This window comes from Equus asinus, chromosome 2 (genome assembly GCF_041296235.1).
Source record: "Equus asinus isolate D_3611 breed Donkey chromosome 2, EquAss-T2T_v2, whole genome shotgun sequence".
NCBI classification, from domain to species: Eukaryota; Metazoa; Chordata; class Mammalia; order Perissodactyla; family Equidae; genus Equus; species Equus asinus.
The window spans coordinates 25,931,534-25,957,047 of NC_091791.1; the positions used below are offsets into that span (position 1 = coordinate 25,931,534).

General features: G+C 46.4%; 1 long non-coding RNA gene across 1 annotated transcript in view; it reads right to left on the minus strand.

Moving 5' to 3' along the window:
* LOC123278446 (uncharacterized) overlaps window positions 1-23,298 on the minus strand; it is a 57,756-nt gene extending 34,458 nt beyond the window's left edge. The window contains exon 1 of the long non-coding RNA XR_011493947.1: window positions 23,149-23,298. This is a non-coding gene — a long non-coding RNA (uncharacterized lncRNA). The remainder of the gene's footprint in view (window positions 1-23,148) is intronic.
* Window positions 23,299-25,514: the final 2,216 nt, after the last annotated feature.

Below are 25,514 nucleotides of genomic sequence, written 5' to 3' on the forward strand. Positions count from 1 at the left end.
ATGAACAATCCAAAAAAATGAAGAAAACAATTTTATTTACAATAGCATCAAAAAGAATAAAATACCTACGAATAGATTTTACCAAGGAGATGAAAGACGCTTACACTGAAAACTACAAAACATTGCTGAAAGACAGTAACGAAGACCTAAACAAATGTTAAGATAGCCTGTGTTCAGGATTGAAAGACTTAATATTGTTAAGATGGGAATATTACCCAAAGTGATCAATAGATTCAATACAATCTCTATCAAAATTCTAATAGGCTTTTTTGCAGAAATGGAAATGTGGATCCTCCAATTCATATGGAATTTGCCAGGGGCCCTAAATAGCCAAAACAATATTGAAAAACAAGAGCAAAGTTGGCAGACTCACATTTCCCAACTTCAAAACTTACTACAATGCTACAGTAATCAAAACAGTATGATACTTGCATAAGGATAGACATTTAGAGCAATGGACTGGAATTGGGAGTCCAGAAATAAACCTATACATCCTTGGCCAATTGATTTTTGACAAGGGTTCCAAAACCATTCAATAGGGGAAAGAATAGTCTCTTCAACAAATGGCGCTGGGACTAGATACTACGTGCAAGAGAATTGAATTGGGGCCCTACATCACACCACATACAAAAATTACCTCAAAAAATATCAATAACCTAAATAGGAGCTAGAACCATAAAACTCTTAGAAGAAAATTTAGGAGTAAATCTTCACGACCTTGGATTTAGAAATGGATTCTTAGATAGGATAACAAAAGCGCGGTCAAAAAAAGAAAAAATAGATTGGACTTCATCAAAATTAAAAAACCTTTATATCTCAAAGGACATTATTGAGAAAGTGAAAAGACAAACTATGGAATGGGATATTTGCAAGTCATATATCTGACAGCAATCTAGTATCCAGAACAGATAAAAAGCTTAGTAACAAAAAGACAAACAACCCAACTTAAAAATGGGCATAGGACTTGAACAGACATTTCTCTAAAGAAGATATACAAATGGCCAACAAGCACATGAAAGGATAAACAACACCATTGTCATTAGGGAAATACAAATCAAAACCACAATGAGATACCACTACATACCCACTAGGGTGACTATTTAAAAAAAAAAAGACAACAGAAAACTACAAGTATTGGTGAAGATGTGGAGAAATTGGAACCCTCGTACGTTGCTGGTAGGAATGTAAATATTCAGCCACTGTGGAAAACCGTTTGGTGATTCCTCAAAAAGTTAAAGATAGCTACAATATAAACCAGCAATTTTAAATTATGCTAAGTGAAAGAAGCAAGACACAAAAATTCACATATTGTATGATTCCATTCATGTGAAATATCTAGAACAAGTAAATCCATAGAAACAGAAAGCAGATGGTGGTTGCCAGAAGCTAGCAGGGTGGGGGCAGCGGGAATGGGGGTGTAACTGCTTTCTTTTGGAGTGTCAATGAAAATAATCCATAACCAATCTATAAATGAAAATTTGGGTGAGTTTATTCTGAGCTAAAATGTGAGGACCATGGCCCAGGGCATTTCTTCCCGAAGGAAGAAAGGGCATCAAAGAAGTGAGGTATACAGAGTGGTTATATACCCCCAAACAGGATGTTTCACATATGATTGAAATGTCCCTTTTGCAATAGTCAGGAGACTACTCTGTCGGGCACAGCGATTGATGGAAACAGCAGGTAGGTCTGCTATCTCAGCAGGAAGCAAGTCTATTGTCTCGAGCTGGGTGGTCACAGGTGAGCGCAGCAATCAGTTCCCAGCCTAAGGAAAGATGCTTAATCTTTAAGGAAATGCCAATGTTGGGAGAGGGAGGGAAGTTGCACCTTTATCTCAAGGGCCTTTGTTCTTGCCATAGGGAATGTCTAAAGCAGATATACAATCCGAGGTCAGGCCCTTTTGGAAAGACAAGATCAGGCCAAATTAGGTTTACACCAAATGGCTTCCTCATATACTCCAATATATCCTATTGCTTGCCATTTCTATTTGTCAGGAGATATTGAAAACATTTTAGAACTAGAGGTGGTGGTTGCACAACATTGTAAATGCACTAAATGCTACTGAATTATTCACTTTAAAATGGTTAATCTTCTGTTATGTGACTTTCACCTCAATTAAAAAGAAAGACTAAAGCAGATAAACCAATTTTTAAAAGTTTATTAAAAACAAAGCTACCGAAAGGGGAAATTAAGTCTCATTCATCTTTATGTGCCCTCACCACTGTGGGGACTGGAATTGGCCACCCCAAGATATGTCTCTTTGGCATGATGATTATTTGTGGCTCATTACTTTGCAGACAGGAAAGCAACTGAAAAGTAGAACTTGCTTGCTCTTTGTTAGGAGACATTCACACTTGTAAGGTAAATCTCTATCTGTAAAGGTGCCTCCCTCTCTGTACCAGGAAGAAGAAAGGAGATGACCTTGCCTCTAGAAAGTCTTAATCAATGGGGAAGGCAAGGACTTAAATCTGCATTTTATTGTGCTAGTCTGGTAACCTCCTGTAACTGACTTCCCTCCCCCTCCCAACGTTGGCATTTCTTTAAGGATTAAGCATCTTTCCTTAGGCTGGGAACTGATTGCTGCACTCACCTGTGACCGCCCAGCTCGAGATAATAGAGTTGCCTTCTGCCATGCCCGCCGAGATAGCAGACCCACTATCTGCTGTGTCCATCAAGCACTGTGCTGACAGGGCAATCTTGTGACTATTGTGGGAGGGATATTTCAATCATATGTGAAACACCCTGTTTGGGGGTATATAACCACTATGTGCACCCCACTTCTTCGGTGCCCTTTCTTCCTTTGGGAAGAAAGGCCCCAGGCCATGGTCCTCATAAAGCTTTGTTTAATTTTCTCTTGCTATTCTGTCTCATGTGAATTTAATTCGTTCTCCGGCCAGACGAACCCACCTTAGGTAGAGGAAAAGTCTTCCTGCCCTACACCACCATGACCTTTAGCACCGGCTGGCACAAAAAGACAATGAACAGTGTTTGCCTGGATGAATGAATAGCAAGAGAAAAGCTATATATAAATTCTGGAGACTTAGAAGTCCCATAAGATCTTCCTTATCTTTCATTCACTCTTTTTATTTGTTTAAATGTTTTCTTTTTCCAACTATAAAAGCAAAACTCACCAGCTTCTACAGGCCAACAACAGACAGCTATACAAAGAATTCTCACCCCTTGCCCAGCCCACCCCCCAATACCACCACTTGTGTGCTTTCAAAAACACCAGTTTCCCCCTATTAACAGATTAACAGTCTGGTCTGAATTGTTCTACTGTTTTCTTCGAGTTTATTCAAATATGCCGAAATGATGAGTGCAATCCATCTCTCAGTTGTTATCTTGCTATTACTATTCCGAGGGTGAATTACTCCTGTGTGCTTTTAATTCCTTCATCTCCTCCCCTGAGATGCTGGGGGCCAAGTGGGAATGACTGGGAGGCATTTTCCCAGGTCAAAGGAATGGCATTTCAACTGCTACCTGCATTGTCTAATTACACAAAGTAGGAGTTTGATTTGAAACACAATGAGAAGCTTAAGTGGGTGAGACATTTGGCAACACCCCTTCTCCCACCCCTAATATATGCTATTCGTTATTTTATAACCACCCCCATTTATCAGCTGAGATCATCTGCCTCCCAGCAGAGATTTTTAGCCAAAAGTATTTCGACTTTTCTCAATTCAAAGATGGAAGTTCATCACTTCCTAATATTTATTTATTCACTTATTTTGCATACTGTCTGCCTCTCCCATTAGCACGATACCTCCCCAGGCCAGAGATTCTAATCTGTTCTGTTGATTGACACATGCCCAGCCCTAGAATATAGCCTGGCACATTATACATGATCAAAAATATTTATTGAATGAAATTCTACAAGATCTACTGTTTTGGGCCTCTTGTAAAGGCCACTTCCCTCTAGAAGAAGCTGAAAGTATCAATCTGGGACATTTGTTCTTCTCTCCTTCCTGGTTTCCCACAAAGAATACAGCTAAATAAGGGAGGTGGGGAGTTGATCAGCTGACGAGGCTCTGGCTTGCCCAGAGTTTCTCCCAATTTCTCACCTTGCTGGGTCACCAGTGAAGTTTAGAGATAATAAGGCCTTCCATGTGCATCATCCCTTGAGAATTGATAAGCTCTTCTACATAATCTCATTGGATCCTTAGGCCATGGTTTGGGAGAGGCAGAGAAGGGGGCATCACCATTTCCCAGAAAGACCTCTGGGAAGCTTCTGAGTGACAGGAGGGAGCCGAGACAAGAATCCACATCTCTGACTGCTGCTCACGACCCTCTCCATTGTGGCAAGAAGCACCACTTCTCCCTCATGAGGTTGCATTTTAAAATTTTAACTTAGTGTCTAATTTTTCTACCCCAGCTGTGTCCACCAAACTTATTTTGAGACCAAGAAAGTACAAAAGCAGAGGCTCAAGTTTTTTTCCAAAAAGTCTTAGCTGACCAGCTATTTTGTTGAATGTCCCTCAATTTAGGTTTGTCTGATGTTTTCTCATAATCAGACTGAGGTTATGCATTTTGGGCAAAAATATCACAGAAGTAGTATTTTTCCACAGAAGTGAAGTTGTATCCTCAGTGCAACCACACTTTGAAAGTGTCAAAGTCATAAAAGGCAAGGAAAGACTAAGGAATTGTTAGAGACTACAGAGATGAAAGAGGAATAACAACTAAATACAATGTGAGATCCTGGACAGGATCCTAGAAGAGAAAAAGGACACCAGTGGAAAGACATTCAAAGTCTGTAGTTCAGTTAATAGTATGGGCCAGTGTTAATTTCTTAGTCTTGATAGTTGTACTACAGTTATGGAAGTCATCAACATTAGGGGAAGCTGGGAGAAGGGCACAGGGAAACTCTGTACTATTTTGCAACTTTTTCTGTAAGCGTAAAATTAAAATAGGATTTTAAAATGAGGTTTGGTTGTCTCTTGTTCTCGCCGCGTCTATTTACCTGGAAAGAGAGAAGCATAAAAACACGTATTTCTAGCTCTTTTAGAGTCACAAAGATAGGAGCACCCAACCCCAATCCAAAGGAGAACTGGACAGCTCCAACTAGCTTCTGGGCTCAGAGTTAGAAGACCAGCAAACAGCAGGCTCTTCCTGGAATTCCAAGATGCTCCGTCTTGGATAGTTTGCTGAAATTTTTGTTCCCACAGACTTCATCGTGTCCTGATATAGGATACAGTGGATGATCGGTCTCATTGATCAAACTTTCCGGCCGTGTGGGAGGCCCTTGCTATCCCATCTGACTGCATGACCACCCACTCATCTTTGTTGGGGATGCATCTAGCCATGCATCAGAAGATTTCAGAAGATGTACCCCTGCTTCCCTGTCCTGACCCTTACTATGCCCCAATTTATGCTTGACATTTTCTGCTATCATCTTAGATGGCAGTGGTCCACTCTGTGTTGAGTGTGTCTGTGTGTATGTGTGTGCGCCTAATACAAGTAATTTTCTACTTATACTCTATAATTTTCACACCATCAATCCACACTCAATATTTTGATAGTATTTGTGAAGATGAAATCAAGTGACTATCACTTGTGGGTAGCAAAAAAACAAAGGACTTTCAACAAATCCTTATCTACCACATCTCATTCAATCAATAAATATGTATCGGAAGGCTTCTGAGTGTCAGGTACCCATGAGCAATAGGGAGTGAGTCACTTCCTATCCTGCCTTCCACAACACAGAATAAGTGAACCCTCTTTGGTGAGCCTAGACCCATCCCATGACTCATCAAGAGGCCTGGTTTAGTCTTGATCCACGGGATACATACACACCAGCAGACACACAGAGAGCAAAGGTTAGGATCAATGTGAGAGACATTTTTTTTTTTTTTCTGGGAGAGACTTGCCCTGAGCTAACATCCATTGCCAATCTTCCTCTTTTTTTTCTTTCCTCCCCAAAGCCCCAGTACATAGTTGTATATTCTAGTTGTAAACTCTTCTATGTGAGCTGCCACAACAGCATGGCTACTGACAGATGAGTGGTGTAGTTCCACACCCAGGAACCAAACCCGAGCCACCTAAGGGAAGCAGGCTGAACTTGAACCACTAGGCCATCAGGGCTGGCCCCAGAGACATTTTAAAGGAATGAAAAAGGACACTGAGTTATTAATCAGATATGGAGGTATCTGAGAGGAGAAAAGGAAGGAATCATGGAGCCCTCCTCTAATTTCTATTTGTAAGTGCCTGAGGGCAGATCCTAACAGGAGCCTTAGGTCTCACATCAAGGAGGCCTTATCACTAACTGTCTTAGTCCATTTGAGCGCTATAACAAAAATATCATAGCTTATAAACAACAGAAATTTATTTCTCATGGTTTTGGAGGCTGACAGTCTGACATCGGGGTGTCCACAGGGTCAGATTCTATATTTGGTGAGAGCCTGCCTCCTGGTTCATGAGTAGCCATCTTCTCGATGTAACCTCACAGGGTGGAAGGCAGTGAGGGAGCTTTCTCAGGCCTCTCTTACAAGGACACTAATCACCTCCTAAAGGCCCCACCTCCTACCATCACCTTGGGATTAGGATTTCAACCTTTGAATTTTGAAACATTCGGATTATAGCACCAACCAGGCTCAGTCCTCATTTCTTCCTGTAATAGACTAAATCCTGGACTCGTCCTCATGGATGGCAATTAAATATAGGAAGGATTTAGGTCCAACCTGACATGAACTTGACTTTTGAGGTTCTGGACTGTTGCAGAGGAGTGGAATGAAGAACACATCCGCTTTGGGAACAGACCCAAGGGCCCAGAGAAAGTTTTCAGACCTCCCCTCACTTTTGTGGTTATAGTGATAAAACCATGGGGTTTCAGAGGCCACTGACCACATCCCTCAGTCCCCACTCCCCCTACTGTCCACGGGACTGTTTGGGCCCCTGAGCTGGAAAGGTGACGAGTCAACAGTGCTCAGAATCACCTTCCCTGAATGCTGAGAGGAGCTTTTTTTTCATTGTCTCTTAAATGTCTCTCAGTGTGAGTGAGACGCAGCCAGCTACCTTGCTGCCCAACACGTCAGGGAAGTTGGCTGTCCCACATCTGCTCAGCCCATTTTTTAATTGCTTAATAATAGCGAGTGGGTTTCCCTCCTCCCCCGGAGCATGGCAGCGTGGGGGGGCTTTGACATTCAGGGCCCCGTGTGTGGGCAGGAAACACAGATGAGGCTGGGAAAATGTCAACCTCCTACAGCTTCTCTCCCAATTAATCACAGCGCCATCTGACAGGGCACACCTCTGATGAGAAACACTGAGCTGGCAGTCCGGAGAGCTCGGCTCCAGCCCCAGCTCCACTACTAAATTAGCCAGGCGACGTAGAGCAAGGCTCGCCCTCTGGAGCCTCAAGTTCCTACTGGTTTGAAACTTTTAAGAGAACGGGAACTGGAGAAGAGGATCTTTAGGGGATGGTTTTATGGGATAGTGAGTAAGAGCACAGACTTGGGATCCAGACCACCTGGGTCTGCGTCTGACTCCACCGCTTGCCAATAGTGGGATCCCAAGTAAATGAGTTAACCTACCTGTGCCACAATGCCCTCAACTGCAAAACAAGCAGAATAATAGACCCTACAAAACAAGGTGGTTGGAAGGACTTAGAATGTCCTTCCATGGATGAGGTGTGCATTTAATAAATGTTAGTGCTATTATTATTCCAGTTATAGTCATCTGATTCGATTGACTATATTCAAAGATCCAGGGGAAATGTTCTCAAAGATGAATAAAACATGGAATTTGCCCCCAGATAATCACAGTCTTATGGGAAGACAAACACGTGCATAAAACACTTGGTGGGGGAGAGGGGCTGCCTCCGATGTGCCCTGTAACAGAAGTAAGTGGTACCCCAAGTGCTGGGACTACTCTGAGGGCCCCGCCTGCATCCTCCCCTTTAGCCTTCACAGCTGCCCAATGAGTTTGATCCCATTTTATAAAGTGGGAAGCAGTCTCAGAAAAGTTAAATAATTTGCCTTAGATCATATAGCTTCTAAGTGTCAAAGACAGGATTCAAACTCAAGTCTTAAGTCATTGCTCTTCAACTCTGCATCCTTGGGGGATTGGGTGGAACTTGGAGAACGCTTCACAAAGGAAGTGGCACTGAGCAGACTAAGCCTTCACATTTTTTATATGGAAAGGTAGGATTTCTGGGGCGTCTCCCAGCAATGCCTCTTAGCTATATAGGTGAGTTTTTTTTAACCTCTCGGAGCAGCAGTTTCTTCATTTCTGAATAGCAATAGTTCCCACCACAGATCTGATCGGAGGAGTAAGTGAGCTTTATATAGAGAGCTCTCAATAGTGCCCGGTACATGGTGAGCACTTAATAGATGTTAATTTGCCCTCATCTTGGTGTCCTCTTCATCATCATCATCATCACCATCATCATCATCTGTGTTCAGTTCCCCCTCAGCTGACAGGACCACCCACTGATAAAAAGGGAACTTCCATTTTCATAAAGGCTCTCAAGATCATTTCCTAGCAGGTGCCTGTAATGTGACAATCAGCCATTTGTTCCTTAGGTCAAGTATTCGTCCTATGCCTAGGAGACCACATAAACATAAAAGCTACCAAGAGAAATGAATAACACATGCAAATTCTTAATAGCATTTAGTTAGCATTTGAGAAAGGAGTCCACACCCTTAGGAAGGATAAACGACTAGGAAGGTGAAGCAGAGGCAGAGGAAGGTAAGAAAAAGAAAATGGAGACTCTTAGAAAGTAGGGAGAGGGCCGAGCTAGATGCTGTCTCCTTCACAATTCTGCCGAGGGCTGCCCTTTCTGCATCTGCCAAGAGGCTGAGACCCCTCCCCACCCCCAGCCTTTGGGCAGGGATGGTCTATGAGCTGGGCCCTCATTAGCATGTGCCACCAGAGTTCAGAGGGGTGAGTGATGGCTCCCCCAGAACAGAGGCGTGTTTGATGTAGGCCTGTCAGCCCCACCATCCTTCACCAGGACCTGGGACCAAGATTCATATCCTCTGTCAGAGACTCATCCAACATCCCGAGCCGGTCTCCACTGGAGTCCAATTTGTACACCCTCTCCCTGAGAATGGCAGGCAATCTTTCAGGGCCTGGAGATGGGGAGACACATGGCAATGCTCCATTTTTCCTGGGAATAGCTTAGGGACTGGAGTCAAGATAAACTAAGACAGAAAAGGAGAGGAGGATTCAGGAGGAATGCATTAGCCAAGGCTTTTTACCTCTTTTCTGCCATTATTACACATACTCTCCCTGCCCAGCCCCAGCTCAGGTTTTCCAGGCAAGATCACTTTGAATAATGGGATATTATTCACTATCAGTTCAAGATACCAGTCTGTCACAACAGGCAGTTGCTCACCATGAGAAAATGATACTATGACATGCCAAGATCAGATTCAGATGAGAAATAAAATCCTCAAGACAAGATGAAACCATGGGACTATTTAGTCAGAAACCTCATTTTGCCTCCCCTCCATTTTGTGTCTCACTTGGGTTGTCATGTCTTTAATTTAAGTCACTGTTATGCGCTGGGCAGAGTGCTGGGGGCTGGGAGACACACAGTGATGAAGATGGCCAAGTCTCTGCCCCAGGGGCTTAGTCTTGAGCCTGTGACTATAAGCCTACCATGGGCAGGAACTGGGCCTTGGGGTGCTCACTCTTCCCTGTGGCTTCCACAGTGCCTGGCACACAGTAGGTACTCAATAGTGCCTCTTCAGTGCTAAATTTCAGTAGCATCTTTCCCACAAAAAATGATGCAGAAGCCAACAGGAGTAAAGTCTTATATTCTTTCCCCTTATCTAATCCATTCGGGTCGGGGCAAGGGGAGCATTTTCCTCATTTTTTCATTAAGATTGGACAACAGTGAAGATGCTGCAAAAATTGACACTACACACTCAGACGACATCACCAGGCATTCGTGTGATACTAGCAGAAGGAATTCTGGGCTGGGTGCCCCAAGTTAGTGCTGGCTCTGCCCTAAGGTCCCTGTGTGAGCGTGGAGGCCCTGGACCGCCTGAGCCTGGTGCATGTAGGGCTGAGTCCTCTGCCTGATCTTTCAGGATATGAGAGGCAGCAGGAGTTCAAAGATGCTTTAAAGTGGGGATTCCGAGCTGGGCTCTGTGGATTCTGCTCTCAAAGCCTCAAGTTGAGGAAACAAAATGGCGGCCCCCAGAGGTGGGTTTTGGGCCCACCTAGGGTTTCCAAAAAAATTGAATTCATTCCAACATTGAAAAATTACATTTTAAAATCTGAATTTCTAGCTGCTCTTGAAAAATATCGAAAATCTGACACCACCAGACCGGAAACTCAACATGGAAACAGTCTTTTGTAATTGAAGCGTGGCTACGTCCTTTAGACAGGGCCAATGCTCTGCAGGTCAGCACAGTTCTCACTACGACCAGCTTTCCTCTTTTAAGCAGCCTCCCTGGACCCTGCAGTCATCTGAGTGGGTAATAAACGTGACCTTGTTCACTAGTAGTCCAAGGCAGTGTGTGCCCGACACTGTCCAAGAATTTACAGTCATGGGCATAAGCTGGCCCCCAGGGCACAAGTTGCCACCCAAGAATTCAAAGGAAAGGGAGCTCAGGGATGCTGGGAAGGGCAGGGGAGGCAGCCAAGGAAAGGAGTGAGAAAGGTGTGTGGTCCCACTTGGGGTCCATGTGTAAACCATGCTGGCCAGAGCAGGGGCCTGCACGGGAGAGCCGGGAGACCAGGCCGGGAACGGTAAGTTGAGCCCATGCTGTTGGACTGAGGGCCCTGAATACCAGGTAATCCTATTCTCAGCATTTCACGCCAGGAACTCCAGCTATAATGTGGGGTTTAGAGACTAAGGCTGCCAAGCTCACCCGACACACACTTCTGCCCCCACCTTCATGACAAGAGTTGAGGTAGGAGTCTAGGCTTCAGGAAACACAAGTTCTGAAAACCGCCCTCCACCTTCACATTCCATAGGTTTCCTGAAGCAGCCAGAGGCAGCCCCCAAAGACTCAGCAGTACAGGGGGCAAACTTCTGGGTTGAATTCTCCCAAAGCACCTCAGGGGAAAGAATAGGAGAAAGAAAGAAGAGAAAAAAACCTCCTTTCAGCTTCATTAGAGCTCTTGCTTAACTGAGCTAAAAATAAAACTAATTGCTTTTGCTATTCTAATATGAAAAATCAGTTTTTAAAGGATCAAGATTCTCTCCCTGGCTGGAAAAATCATTGAATCGGTAATAGACTGACTGCCAATGAATTATGAATGTGGTAATCAAGCTTTCTTGGAAGGCCAAAGTCTTGGTTACAAATGGACACTATAATTAGAAATACACTGGAGCTGCCTAAAGCAGACCCTCCCTGGTCTTTTTTTTTAAGAGGGAAGAGGCATGAACTGCTCCTCTTCAGGTACCTGGCTTGATCTTGAACAATGCCTTGTTCTCACCGTTAGAGGAGACTTCTGCACAGAAGAGCAGAGGAACACCATCGCTTTCCCCTCTAAAAAGCCCCACCAATCTCTCCTAACAGTGGGTGAGAAAGTGCTTCAATTCTCTTTATCTATTACCTGGAATGCTACAAACCAAAGATATCCTAGGACAGCAAATGGCCTCTTTTCAAATCCCAGAATGCTGGGGTATGGGCAGGGCTCAGTCATCCAGACTTTAGTGAGAATCAGTTTGCTTCAATCCTTTCATTCAAACAAGTAGCTGAGCTCTGCAAGATTGGAAGATGGAGGACATGGCGGAGATGGCAAGATGGCACACGCATATAAGGGAGGAAAATGAGAGGAGAAGGGCAACATTGAAGCTGAGGTTCAAGGGAAGATGACTGTGAATGGGGCTGCCTCCCAGCTCCAAACCCTCAACCACAAAGGAGAAGAGGTCCTCCCACAGAATTGAGACAAGAAAGGCCAACCTAGATTGACACGGCCGTTAATAACAATAACATCCCCCAAGAAAGTATCATGCCTGAGAAGGGGTTGCTTTACCTTGTTTGCTTGAGGATGGATTCGTATTAAGCAAAAAAAATGGCTGACAGTTTCTGTCTTTCCTCAAATCCTTTATCTTTGACTTGGCCTCTAGAGATGGGATCAGTTCTAACCAGAAAACTCCCTGAATAGGAACTACTTCCAAGGGCTCATCTTATCCCAGCCCCGGAGTGGCCAGTTGGGGCAAGGAGGTCAGGACTCTGCTTCTCTCTGAGCCCAGGACTGAAGGTGAGCCAAGCTCCTCAGTCTTCTGCCACTTGCTGAGCACCACCATATGGGCTTAATCAGTGGTTCTCAGCCCTGATTGCACATTAGATTCACCTGGGAGATTTTTCAGTGTTGATGCCCAGACTGATTAAATGTAATACCTAGGAGTGGCTCCGGGCATCACTATTTGCTAAAGCTTTCGAGTGATTCTAATGTGCAGTCATGGTTGAGGACCACTGACTTAATCATCCCCTCCAGCACCTGCTCTCTATCTTCCTGCCCCTCCTCTCACTTCCCAGACCCAGACTGAGGGGCTCTCCAGCATGAGAGGCTCCACAGACAGCAATAGCTTTATTTCTCAGGGTGGGCACTAGATTCTGGAGCATCTCTGTATAGCACCCTGGACAGCTTCCCCACATACCCCAAATCATCGCATTAGAAGAGACCTTAAGGCCCATCTTATCCAGGATAGCAAATAGCAAATAGGATTCACCCTCAAGCCAACTTTCTTGGACCAGAAGTGGTTCTCCAGGGCACTGTATTGAGAAAGTCCTTCTCAACAGGACATGTCCAAGCTCAATGAGAAAGAATACCATCGTCAATTATCAACATTACCCAAAGGGGGGGCCAGCCTGGTGGCACAGCGGTTAAGTGCGCACGTTCGCTTCGGTGGCCCGGGGTTTGCTGGTTCTGATCCCAGGCGTACACATGGCACCGCTTGGCAAGCCATGCTGTGGTAGGCGTCCCATATATAAAGTAGAGGAAGATGGGCACGGATGTTAGCTCACGGCCAGTCTTCCTCAGCAAAAAGAGGAGGATTGGCAGCAGTTAGCTCAGGGCTAATCTTCCTCAAAAACAAAACAAATAAAAAAACATTAGTCAAAGGGGTAAGAGAGGAAAATGGTGGTAAAGAAACCTAGCATTTGTCAAGTCCCCCCAAATTTTCTCATCTGGATTATAGGGAAAAAGAGACCCAGAGCAAGGAAGTGACATGACCATTAATCAGTTCAATAAACCAACAAATGAGCTGGAAAGGTTTGGCCTGTGTCTAATACTGTAGAACCTTGCTACGAAAAGTGAGGTCCGTGGACCATCAAGCTCAGCATCAGCTGGGAGCTTGTTAGAAATGCAGAATCTCAGGTTCCACACAAGGCTTTCTGGATCCCAATCTGCATTTTAGCAAGCTCCCCAGGTGATTCGACTTCATAACGAATTTTGAAAAGTACTGCTAGGGACCCGACAGAAAATGGGAGTAAGGGCGGGCTCTCCCACAGTCCAGGTGAGGAATGCAGGAAAAACACGAGCAAAGACCATGCGAAGTAGTGTAAGACAACAGAAATGCCGTCTGAGCCCGGAAAGGGGAGAAATCCACGTGAGTGCAAAAGCCCTGAAGGCTTCAGAGAGAAGGAAGCCGAATAACTTGCTCAAGGTCACACAACTACAAAGTGCCAGAGTCAGGATCCCAACATGGGTAGCATGGACCCCAGAGCCCTTTGGGCCAGGTCCTAAAGGATAGTAGAGTTTAAATGGGCAGAAAGGGCACTTGCCGTTCTCAGCAGCTCTCCTCCTTCGCTTCTGGGAGCCCTCGGTCTCCCACCCTCTCCCCCGCCTTAGCTGTGGATGTAGCTGTTTCTGGGGGGAGCCTTCTCTCCTCAGCAGGCTTGGGAGCTCCTTGAGGCCAGGGAGAGGGTCTTTTCCCTGCCCCATCTCCTGTGCATATCCACACAGGACCAGGCTCAGAATGACCACTCAAAACAGTTTTGAATGAATAAATGAGTGACGGATTGAACAAGGAAGAACTGGAGGCCTGTAGAAACACACAGCCCAGCTCCATTCTGCCCTCTCCATCACCACCACCCCAAATTGACCCAATGGAACTTAGGCTGGTGCCCAAAATGAACAGACTATGACTTTCAAAGAACACAATCTAGAATCCTAGCCTCACCCAGGTCTGGTTTGGCTGCTAATCAGCTGGGGTCCCTTTATTCTGGAAGAGAGCTCTCCAAGCTCTGTGGTCCCAACATTCAAGGTTGAACCTGGGGCGGAGAGAAGCAGACAACAAGGCCTGAAGAGAGGGTGTGGGAGCCCTGCCTATAGTTTTATGGGGCAAGAGTAACAGTCACTCTGGAGGGTCAGTCCTCCCTTAGTCAAGATGTTCCCTCTTATACAGCAGTGTTCAAAGGCCCAGGCCAGCAAGTCTGCAGACCCTACCCGCCTCCAGCGCATTCCATAAAGTTAACGTATGTGGAGCACTTTGTAGAGATTAAAGAGATGTGCAATGTAAATTATCATCATTGTTGTAAGATGGGAAAACCTAAAATCATAGATATCTCCATACATTTACTCTCTCACAGTCATATTTGTGGACTCTGCAAAAAAAGAGATTGTAGGCTCTGGGGTCATGCTACCTGCATTTGGATCCTGACTCTACCACCTTTTAGCTGTGTGACCTTGAGCAAGTTATTGGACTTCTCCATGCCTCAGGATCCTCATCAATAAAAGGGAGATCATAATAACAACACCCATCTCACAGGGGTGCTCTAAGGATAAAATGAGCTAATGCTGTGTGGTTCCTGGAACATACTGCATATTCAATGAATGTTAGCAATTAGTATCTGCCTTTGTCTCCTGCCCACCTCACCCTCTGGGGCCCACCCCCCTACACATGTCTCCCTCTATGCCCAGTCCATGAGTGCTGTCCCTGGTTGCCCGTGGTGTCCCATGGACATCACCCAGGCCTGACGTAAGGCAGCATCTCATGATCCAAAGAAAGTAGTGCCCTCTGCCATTTGACTCTGCCTCTACCATTCTCTTAGGGTATATTCTCAGTAAACTGGAAAGAAAGTATTTGATAATCTAATTTATATGGAGGTGTTACAGACTTCTGGATGTCTGTATTCCTTTAAAGGTACAGAATATCTGCTCTTTAAAAGGGAACCTAAAGATAGCAATGCCTCAAAAAGGGACTAAGCATTAGCACTGCAATTTCAGACATGGTCGTAGATCAGGCAGGTAGGTGTTTTTAAGTTGAGTGAGGAGAGACTCTTGAGTGCCCACCTCTGGGGACAACCCTCCTCCTTGTCCTAATCCTAGAGGAAAAGAAGCCTCCAGAAGGAATTTCAAGGTAGGTATACGATTTGGTTGGTTCACTATTCCTGAACTTGGGGTTTCTCTTCTTTGGGTAAGAGCGTAAAGGGGCATCTCTGTCTCGGTCATCCCCACTCACAAGCAGCCCTCCTACAGTTATAGACTATAAGGACACCTCTGCCACTAAGGTCAAAACCCCCATCGGGACACTGAGCCCCATGAGCTGATGCTCCCTGAGCACTCTCCAAGCATAAACCAGCAGAAGTCTCTGCCATTTTCTCACCACCACCCAAGGAAACCCCCACCCTCCATGTGCAGGGGAACCCGGCACTAGCAGTAAGAAGGCTTAACAGTGTTGGTCCCACTTTCTCTAAGACAGACCTTGGGCGTAGGGGAGAACCTGGGAGGCCAGAGAAAGTGGTACAGGGATGGCTGGCGGGATGAGAGGCTGCCTCTAAGCAGCATTCAGGCCCTACTCAAGGGTGTTTCAGGAGTCTAGGAAGAGGACATGGAATTTTATTTTCTAACTTTCCCCACTCATTTGGCTTCCTGATGCTCTGACATCAACCCCCTGCCCTCATCATGTCGTATAACTTCACATGGGTGCACTACACACACAACCAAGACAATCAGAGTAGACACAGCAAACGCACACCAGAGGGCAGCAGCAGAAGCTCTGGCCCCGAGTGGTACAGATGGCACGTTTGTGGTGAAAAGGTGTGAGCAGGAAAGGACAGGCTGGCCCAGCTCCCTCTCTTACAGAGGACAGCACTGAGTCTTGGCAAAAGGACATCTCTTGCCCTCAATCAGAGAGCGAGCCTGTAAATGAGTCAGACTAGAACGCAATTCTTTTTTACTATCTCCTGCTGAAAACTCTTCTACTAGGTGCCCTCACATAGGTAATTTCTGGTGGTGGCTGACAATAGATACCCGAAGGATAGATGAGCCTGCAATATGAGGGTGCATCTCCCCCCCATCTTGACTTTATCCCCAGCCTCTGCAGCAATGAAGTCTTGGTTATGTGCATGTTCTCTGTCTGCCTGGATACTGTACCAACAAGATTCCTGCCATAGCGCAGCCTTTGCCCCTCCTCTCACAATGGGGCAGGCCCTCATAGCTGCATCTTCTCCCCCAAAACAAAGGCTTGTTTGCCTTCTGGAGATGTTCCTCACTGGGGACCCTCTACCGCAATAGGAATATCACCAGAAATGCCTGGCCAGAACAGGGCTAACAGTTCTTAGGGAAGAACCTCAGCACAGTCACAGCCACCAGCAGAGAAGAAGAGATGGCATATGGGGGAGGGGACAGGTCTCTGGGCCCTCAGCCTGTCCTCAAATAGCAGCCGGAAGCCTCCAGGTGCCCCCATACTTAAACATTCATCCCCTCTCCACACTCTACAAAAATGCAAGACTGTTTAGGGGAAAGAATTAGTGATATAGGAAGAAAAACAAGAAGTTCTTATCTCAAAATATTGTCTCATTCATATCGCCTATTCACATTGTCTATATTCTGGATGAATGTGTCATTTCTGTGTATTGTTCCTTTTCTTTTCTACAGGAGAGTTCTATCCTCAAGAGGGAGATGAGGGTGGAGACGGTGGGGCGGAAAGAGTGAACCAGTAGACATTGTTCCAGTCCGATTTTTAAATGCTACTTGAGAAACAAAATAAGGGATCCTCTTTAGACTTGAGGGAGATGAGATGCCATAACTGATCACTTGGGAAGGCTGGAATCTCACCTGGTAGTTGACTGTCGAAGTAGGAAGCTGAATGACATGAAAGCTCGGGGTAATGAAGAAAAACTATGTTTTAAAATCAGAAAGCCCTCGATTTGAATTCCTTTTCCTCCACTTGCTGTGTATCCTTGGACAAGATTCTTAAACTGTATGGCACTCAGTCTCCCCACTTAAAATAGGATCGTAATATTTGCCTCATAGGAATGTTATTAAGATTAAATGAGCCACTGAGCATCAAGCACCTGGAACACGGTAGACCCTCAGTGAATGGAAGCCACTTCTATAATGACTTTTCAGCTTTCCTTTAAGAGTTTTCAATCTCCCCAAACCAAGAGGTAGCATATTTGCTGCAGTGACTTCCAAATCTTTTTAGGGAGCAAAATATTTTCTTCAAAATAAATCAAACAGATAAAATTGGTCCCGTCATGCCCTTCTCTTCTGAAGACACTGAGACACTGAGTGTCCCTGAGACACTGCCTCTGAACCCTTAGGAAGCCTTGGTACAGGATGAATTGGAAGACCTGAATTCTAATACTTGTTATGCCACTAACTCCCAAGGAGACCTTGGACAAGTTACTTCTGCTCTGAGTCTCAGCTCTCTGACTGTTAAAACAAATAGCTTGGGGTATGTGATCAGTAATGACACTCTGACTTCTGTAACTCAGAGAAGACTGGTTACTGGGTCCGATTATTGGTTTTCCTGTCTTTTCCCAAGCCCCCTGCAATCGATTATGCTGAATAACTATTTATCGATACTCTATGAGATAGCTATATCCCCATCATTAGGGTACAGTTGCTTCTATTAAATGAAGCAATATTATCACATGTTGCCTTGCTCCACACCTGGGCACTTGCATGTGGCAGAATGTCACATGCAACTGTCAAACTGAGCGTAAACCAAGGGTCCTGGGAATGAGGTTATGGCATTGGTCAGACGGTAAAAGAAATAAAAAGTGACATATCTGCCTTAGTCCAAAGACCCTGAATTATCCTCCAAAATGGGAAGTCAGCAGCTGGAGTTCCAAGGGATTTTAAAGAACACATGATTTCTCTTCAAAAGTGACTATCCTTAACCTCTGGGTTTCCTATTACGAAAGAAGATGAACACTTACAATTACCTAGAGGCTTTAATTACCAGCCAGAGAGTGTATTACCTAGGGGGCAAGTTGTCCAATGCTGAGCAAATGGCAGACACTTGAGCAGGAGGCATGAGAAGGCAAATTCTACAGGAGAGAGTAGACAGTGGAGGCCCAGGACTTAAGGAGTTCAAGAAATCAAGAGTAGGTCTAGGCAAGATGAACACCAGAATAAAGCCAAAGATCTTGTCATTCCAGCAAAGGTTATCTGTCAAGATCTGTAGGCAAGGCAGAATGAGGCTTAATGAGAGGTTGAAAGTAAGGCTGTAACTGTGAAAGTGCAGATGAGGCACGAGGTATAAAACGAGTCTTGAACCACTTCCAAGTCCTACCCTCAACATACACAAAACTCTGTTTTATATACCTCTCCGAAATGATAGTAGAATCAAGTAAAAACACATTTTAGAGTCCTTTGAAGACAATTAAATGCCTAACAAACATAAGATGCTACTTATTAAGGTACTGGACTCAATCGGTGTTTGAGATCAGCATCAAGGACAGCTGACGGCTAAGCTTACTGCTTTCTAGGTCTTCCTGGAGCTGTTAGGGTCTTCCGGCATGGGCCTTACCCCTGAAATGAATCTTAAGAGTTAAAGAATTCATCAGAATAGGCCCAAATTGCCTAAAATGCATACTCAACATACATGTCATGCAGCATATATGCTGCATATGTGTATTGCATATATGCAATGTTTTCCCAGTAAATGAGGGGCACAGCCGGGGAGCTTACCTAGTGGATTGCATGGAGTTAATTCCTCAGCGTCCCCTTGGTGCTGAGGCAGGATCCTTGAAGCCCATCAGCAGAAGATGATCTAGAGCAGGGCCCAGCAAAATTTTTCTGTAAGGGCCAGATAGTGAATATTTAAGGCTTCGCAGGCCATAGGGGCTTATCTTCTGTTGCAACCTCTCAACTCTGTCATTGTAATGCAAAAGCGTCCACAGTCAACTTGTAAACAGATGGCTGAGGCTGTGCTCCAATAAGATTTTATTTACAAAAACAGACGGTAGAATGGATTTGTCTGATAGGCTGTCGTTTACCAACCTCTGATTTAGAGGATTAGTTGTAAATCATTTTAGGCAGGACTGGGCAATGCTTTCTGTTATATATCCAATACACGACCCAATTTGTTGGACATGAGGGATGTTTAAAAAGTATTAGCGATCCTTTCAATATGCTGAACCTCAACTTTGATCTCCATTCGGGAGAGCTCAGGGAGTCCCAGCCCACAAATGGAGACTGTAGGAAAGATCAAGAAAAAAGGTGTAACAGTTATGAGAGATTAACAGAAAAGAGAACCATGGCCATGTGGAGTCTTAGAGTTGGCCTTGCAAGAGACAGCACTTCCACTTGTAGAAATATTTCCATAATACTTAGTAAGAGTGGACCACTGAGAACTCAATGAGAGGGAAAAGCACGATTGCAGCAGAGGCAACTGAAACCAAATACTAGAAGCAGAAGCTCCACATCAGTTAGGCATCTCCTTTAGGCTAGGACCAGCCCTGGGAGATCTGCCTCTGTGTTCATCCTCACCACTCCCCTCCAACGGAATGTTACTTCTCCTAAACCAGGAGAGGTCTGAGGAGCAGAGAAATGAAGTCCCTTGCCCGAGGACATGCAGCTAATGAGTGGGGAAACCAAGATGAAAATAGAGAACAGTTTAGTATCAGAGCCTGTGTTCCCCCCACCCCCACGTCCGACTGCCTTCGCATGTTACTGCCTCAGTCACTTAGCGGGGCGGAGGGCTTGTTCCTGGGAGACCCAAGTCCAGGGAGCGGGACCTCTCTTCTCCAGCACATCCCTATTTCAACTGAGGCCACTCTGGCCCGTCTCCAGCTCTCTCTAGAGGCTATCTGTGCAGCTCCCCAAATTGGGAATCACTGGGCCCACTCTCCCAGCCTGATGACCCTCTCTCTTCCTTACATGCAGGTGGCCCTGTGACCTTCATGCAGTGCCCTGGACAAAGCAAGGCTCAGCAAAAGTGGGAACTCTGAGAGGAGAGAGCCTGGAGCAGAGGAGACTGTCTGAGGGCTTGGGGGCTCCCAGAGTTATTCCCCACAGCCCTCCCTGCTCAAAGAGGGCCTGAATGGCAGCTGCAAATTGCCTGTGAAAGCCACCCCTCAGTGCCGCCAAGTGTAGGGGGGAGGGAGCGTTTTAAAGAAAAGCTGTAATATGTCTGCAATAAAAGTTTACCGGCTTTTATATAGGTTCCCAATAATGAGGGGAGATATTTCAGCAGCTCAGAGTGCTGTGAGAGGAAAAGCAATTCCCGGCACCACCTCTTTAAGGCGAGAATCTGCCTCCCCCACATGGTTCATAACGGGGAGGTTTTCCCATTTAAAGGGAATTGCATCAAGTTCTGTGTCTCTCTCATTCCTCCCCGGGGTTTGTAATGATTCCTCCAGTCTCCTGAATGAAGAGTTCATAACGTGTAACTTGGCACTGGAGATGGGTGGTGAATTTTTATGCCCCCAAACCTTGGAAGAGTCAAGAACTACATACAGCAACAGAGATGTAAGGAGGTGAGGAATTCTGGAGTGTTCTAGGAGTTCTGAGCTGGGGGCCGGGAGTACAAAGAGAAAATGCGTCCTCAAGTTGAAGACCTTGGGAAGTAAATTGAGGCTGGATCAAGGTGTTGCTGCCCTAGACAAGGACTTTAAGAGGTGGGGTCCCCATGAGGAGGTCAGAAAATTAAGAGAAAGTATGGAGAAGAATCTCCCAGACTGCTGGGAAAGGGTTACAACTGGGGAGCCAGAGGGAATGATTGCCCACCTGGAAGCAGAGGGAATGCCCTCAGAGACACTAGAGAGGAGGCAGAAGAAGAGTAGAGGCCAAGGTAAGGGGAGAGCAGGAGGGAAGCCAGGACAAGGCAGAGGAACCCACTGCTCTTCAGAGCTGCTCTCCCCACCACCCAGAAGAAAACTCTTTCCTGCACAGGGGACTGCGTGCAGCCTGTGCCGAGATGCCCTTGTGATTTGATACAGACCCGGGGGGCCCAATGGTATTCTCTGTCTCATGCACATCCTGTCACACCTCATTAACAGAAACACGCCTGATTTCAAACTTGTGATCATTTGGATACAGACAAGACTTGAGTTGACATATGAGCTTTCAATGAAAATAGTTTGTTACACAAATCAAGAGTGTGAAGAATTACGGGCAAGAGGGATAATTAACCTACTTGGGGAAAACCAACCGATTTCAAGAACTTGGCGTGACGTAACTCCTCTCTCTTTGCAACCAGACAGTGTCACTTACAAATGACTGCTCCCTCACTGCAGCATGGGCCCAGCAGAACCTCCGCCTCATAATCTTCCTTATTCACTTAGGGTTGCTGCTCATGCTTCCGTAGCAATAGAAACTCTCCCCTTCTTTCAAGTTCCAACTCAGGTCACCCCTCCTGTACCTGCATGAGGCCTCCTAGGACTTCTCAGCCCACACAACTTCCCCCAAAACATCCAGAGTCTAGGCCACCATGTGCCATATGTGGGCTGTTGAACTATGAGTTCTCCTGTCCCACGATCACATCCTACAGCCCTAACAGGACTGGAAGTACCTGGAGACCAAAAATGAGTCTTATTTATGGCAATTTGACCCCGTGGATCATCAAGAACTCTGTGTTGGCTCATTGAAAGAGAAGCGTGATTTTTTAGCAAAATCTTTATATATGGATATTATGAACTATTAGGAAGTGATTAAAAAGGATGAGTTGGAGCTATATATGTTGATCAACCTAGAAAGATATCCATTTCACTTTTAGTGGAAAAAAATTGCGGGATTATACACATTGTGTGATCACATTTTTGAATAAAAAATAATATTTAGAAGATTTTATAAACATTTAAATATGTTTGAGTGAGCAGAGAGAAAAGGAAGGATGTACACCAAACTGCCAATGTTTGTTTCCTAGGTTTGGAGGGACGGGTTTGGGGACGGAGGAAGGAAGTGACTTTCCCTTTGCAGGTCTCTGTGCTGTTGGCTGTTGAAATGAGCGTGCGTTACTTTTTACTTTGAGAGGGAGTCAGTAAGCATCACAAATAGTGCAAAGTCCAGCTATGTCAGACTCTGTACTAACCCAGACAGCATCGCCTCTTCCCCACAAGGCTGAAAGTCAAGCTTGGGGTGGGGAGGGCCCTGGGAGATCATCTGTTCCTCCTGCCACCCCCTGTGGCATCTGCACACAGTCTCCTTGGGGAGCTCTATGAGGGATCTTCATAAACTCCACATCCCCTGCATCCCAACCTTTGAGATTCCAGTCTCGTCCCAGCTTCTCCTTGAAGTGACCATGAGTGGATCTCTGTTTCCCAGAGATCCCTGTCTGAAATACGGAGAAAGCACTAGAGAGATGGATATTGTCTGCTTTTCCTTCTGGGCCCACTCTCCATCCTTCTCTGGCTTGCTTAGTGCCCCCAGGAGGCTGGCATGCATGGACTGCCTCCATGAGGCTCCTCACTGGAGCCAAAAGGAGGATCCGATGGGAGATCAGAGGGTGGGAGGAGGGAGCCGTCAGGGTCTTCATTCCCTCCGCTCTCTCGCAGCCCAGCCTTGGGCTGGCACCTCTCTGTTCCTGTACTGAAACCACAGCTGCTGTCGGGCAGCCCTTTTCGCACCTCTCGCCTTCCCAGGGTGTGGTAAGTGCTTCATGTCTCGGGTCGGGGCTAACGTGGTGACAGTTTCTTCTGTTACTAATCCGGAGGTGCTTCACGTCCCTCACTGGTTCCCTCAAACGTGCCCATGTCCCTGTGAACTGTCCCTTTTCTAAACTGTCCTCACAGCCCCCCCCCCCCGCCACGTGAATGTGTCATCCATTTTCTGCCCAGACCCTAAGGTCTCTGCCATAGCAAAGGGCCCTGGGGCGCCCGAGCAAGAGCAAGGGCTGTCTTCCAATGAGGCCTGTGCTGTGAGAAGCCCCTCTCCCTCCAGAGACACGCACACCGTGGACACGCCTCTCCCCAGCAGGCTGTGCAGCCTGGACCCTGGGAGGGCTCTGGCAGGCACAGCCGTGCTCCCTGTTTCTTTCACCCTTTAGGCACGGCGAGATGGTAACCACGCCCAGCTTACCTCCTCGCAGTCCATTTGAACAAAGGATCTAGGCAAGCTAAAAGAGAAGGAACTCTCCATGCCCCCTCGCAGGCTAGAAATAATCCGCGGGGCGCTGTGAAGCCAGCCGCTGTACCGAGATCTCTCCCGGAGCAGAGTTATGCTCCTGCGTCTCTCACCCAGCGGCTGTCAATCAGACGAGGAACAGGGAGAGAAGACAGGCAAACAAGCCAACTAAAAATACACCCACTGCAGACTTATTAAATGTGCGGGAACATTCTCAGTCCCTGGGGCGACGATGGGACCGCAGGATCTCAAGGGACAGGAGAGAAATGGCAACTAAAATAAAACCCAGTATAAAAACAACAGCAGTAATGACAAAAATATATATCCGATACGAACAGAAACCCCGTTTATGTTCTAATCCTGGGGGATACCAATACCTAATTATTAGTTACGCTGAACAGAAAGGAGCTGTGGTCTCTGAACCGGCTCCCTTCCGCTGTCCAGAGCCCATCACTCGATATGTGTGTGCTCTTAACCCGTGAACTCTGGGAGGTGTGAGAGGGGACCCGTCTCAGGCCTGCTTCCAGACGAAGCAGGAGGCTCCAACCAACTGCGGCCTGAAGGCCAGGAACAGATGATAACAGACAAGCAAACAACCCCTCACCACCGCCCGAGATGCTCCTGGCAGCAAGGAAGTGAAGGATGTCCTAGACCCGAGTGTAGAACAACCAGGAGGACAAAGACCTGGTTTCACATTCCCAAAGGCCCACTTGTTACCTTTATTTTAGTGAGAACACTGGTTGCACATTGTAGAAGTCCAGTCGAGACTGGCTTAAGCAGAAAAGAGGACTGAATGGCTTGTACAACTGAGAAGTCCAGGAGTAGTTCAGGCATGGTTGGATCTAGGTGCTCAATGGATGTCACCAGGAAATCTCCAGTTCTCTGCCTCTCAGATCTGCTCTCCCTGGAGGGACTTGATTCTCACTGCTCATCGGCCCAGCAGCTCCAGGCTGATATCTGTTAGTAAGCAACTCCCCAGGAAAGCACAGGCTGCTTCCCACAGAGCTCCCACATGAGTCTTAGATTTGGGTTTCCATGGTGGCCCTTGTGTCACCTGCCCATCTGTAACTAATCTCTGTGGCTAGGAGGATGGAATGCTCTGATTGGCCAGGTCTGGTTCATGAGCCCCTCCACCCCCCTACCCTGGGCTGGGGTCTTGGATGTGGAGCTGTCTGGCATAGAGCAGGCCCTCAAAAAATACATGTTTAATGCACGAATGAAGGAACGAATGAATGATCCAGAGGGGTGAAAGTTCACAGGACACTGGGGGACAGGGAGTTGGCTGCTGTGGGTGAAAGGATGTGATGGGCAAGCAAAGAATGAAGGGACAGTGTCTGAAGAGGTAGCCATGGGCAAGGTACTTGGCCAGCTGGACTGCAAGCTGCAGGACTCAGGCAGAAGTCCAGACGTGCTGTCTGCCTTCTGGAGCCTACACCCTAAAAAGTCGTGTCACAACCGCCTCCACTTTATCACACAAGGAAAAGGCAAGGAGTCCTATAGGAGCAGAGAGGGTGTCCTCTCCCTGGGGAGGGAGCAGAGCACAGCAGACTTTTTCGTGGGGAAGTCTGTGTTCTGTTTGGAGCTGGTGAGAGGAAATAGGACAGGTGAGAAACGATGAGCGCTTTACGCAGAAAGGCTGCTCAGGAGGATGGGGGTCCAGCCGAGGACAGGCCAGTGGGAGGGGGCCTGGGAAGCGGGGCAATAAATGGACTCAGGAGATCCCGAGGGAAGGCTGACGCTTCCAGGCCATGCTGTGGGGCATGCAGTTGCTTCTTGAGCCAGCTCCTCTCAGTCACTATCCTGGAAATAGTGTCAATCTTTTCTTAGGGCAATCAATTCAAATTCACAGTTTTAAGAAATCAACGGGATCTCTCCTGCCGACAGGCTGCCTCCCCAGCCTGCTGCTACAGGAGTGGGTGATTCTTCTCCGAGGGGCAGCATCTTCAGGTGGGAAATCGCCCTCCCTGACTTTCAACCATTTCCAGCATCAGGGGCATCGCTCACCTGACAGAGCCAGGTTTCTCGGCAGGGGTGACAAACTCAACTGATTGTTGAAATCTACAAGCTGTTAATCCAGTGGCTGCAGCAAAGCCTCATCCTCTGAACTGTTTAATCTCCGCTTACAATGACGGAATTCATGTGTTCTCTCTGCTGCCCTCAGCAGCCCCCACCATGCCTTTTCGAGATCTCTCCTGCCATCACGCCACACAGCAATACAGTCACGTAACGATCTCCTCCCTCTCTGTCTCTCTATAACTGAGGCATATTTGGAAATTACTGGTCAAAGCAAGCAAAGCAATCTCTTGACAGGGGTAAATACT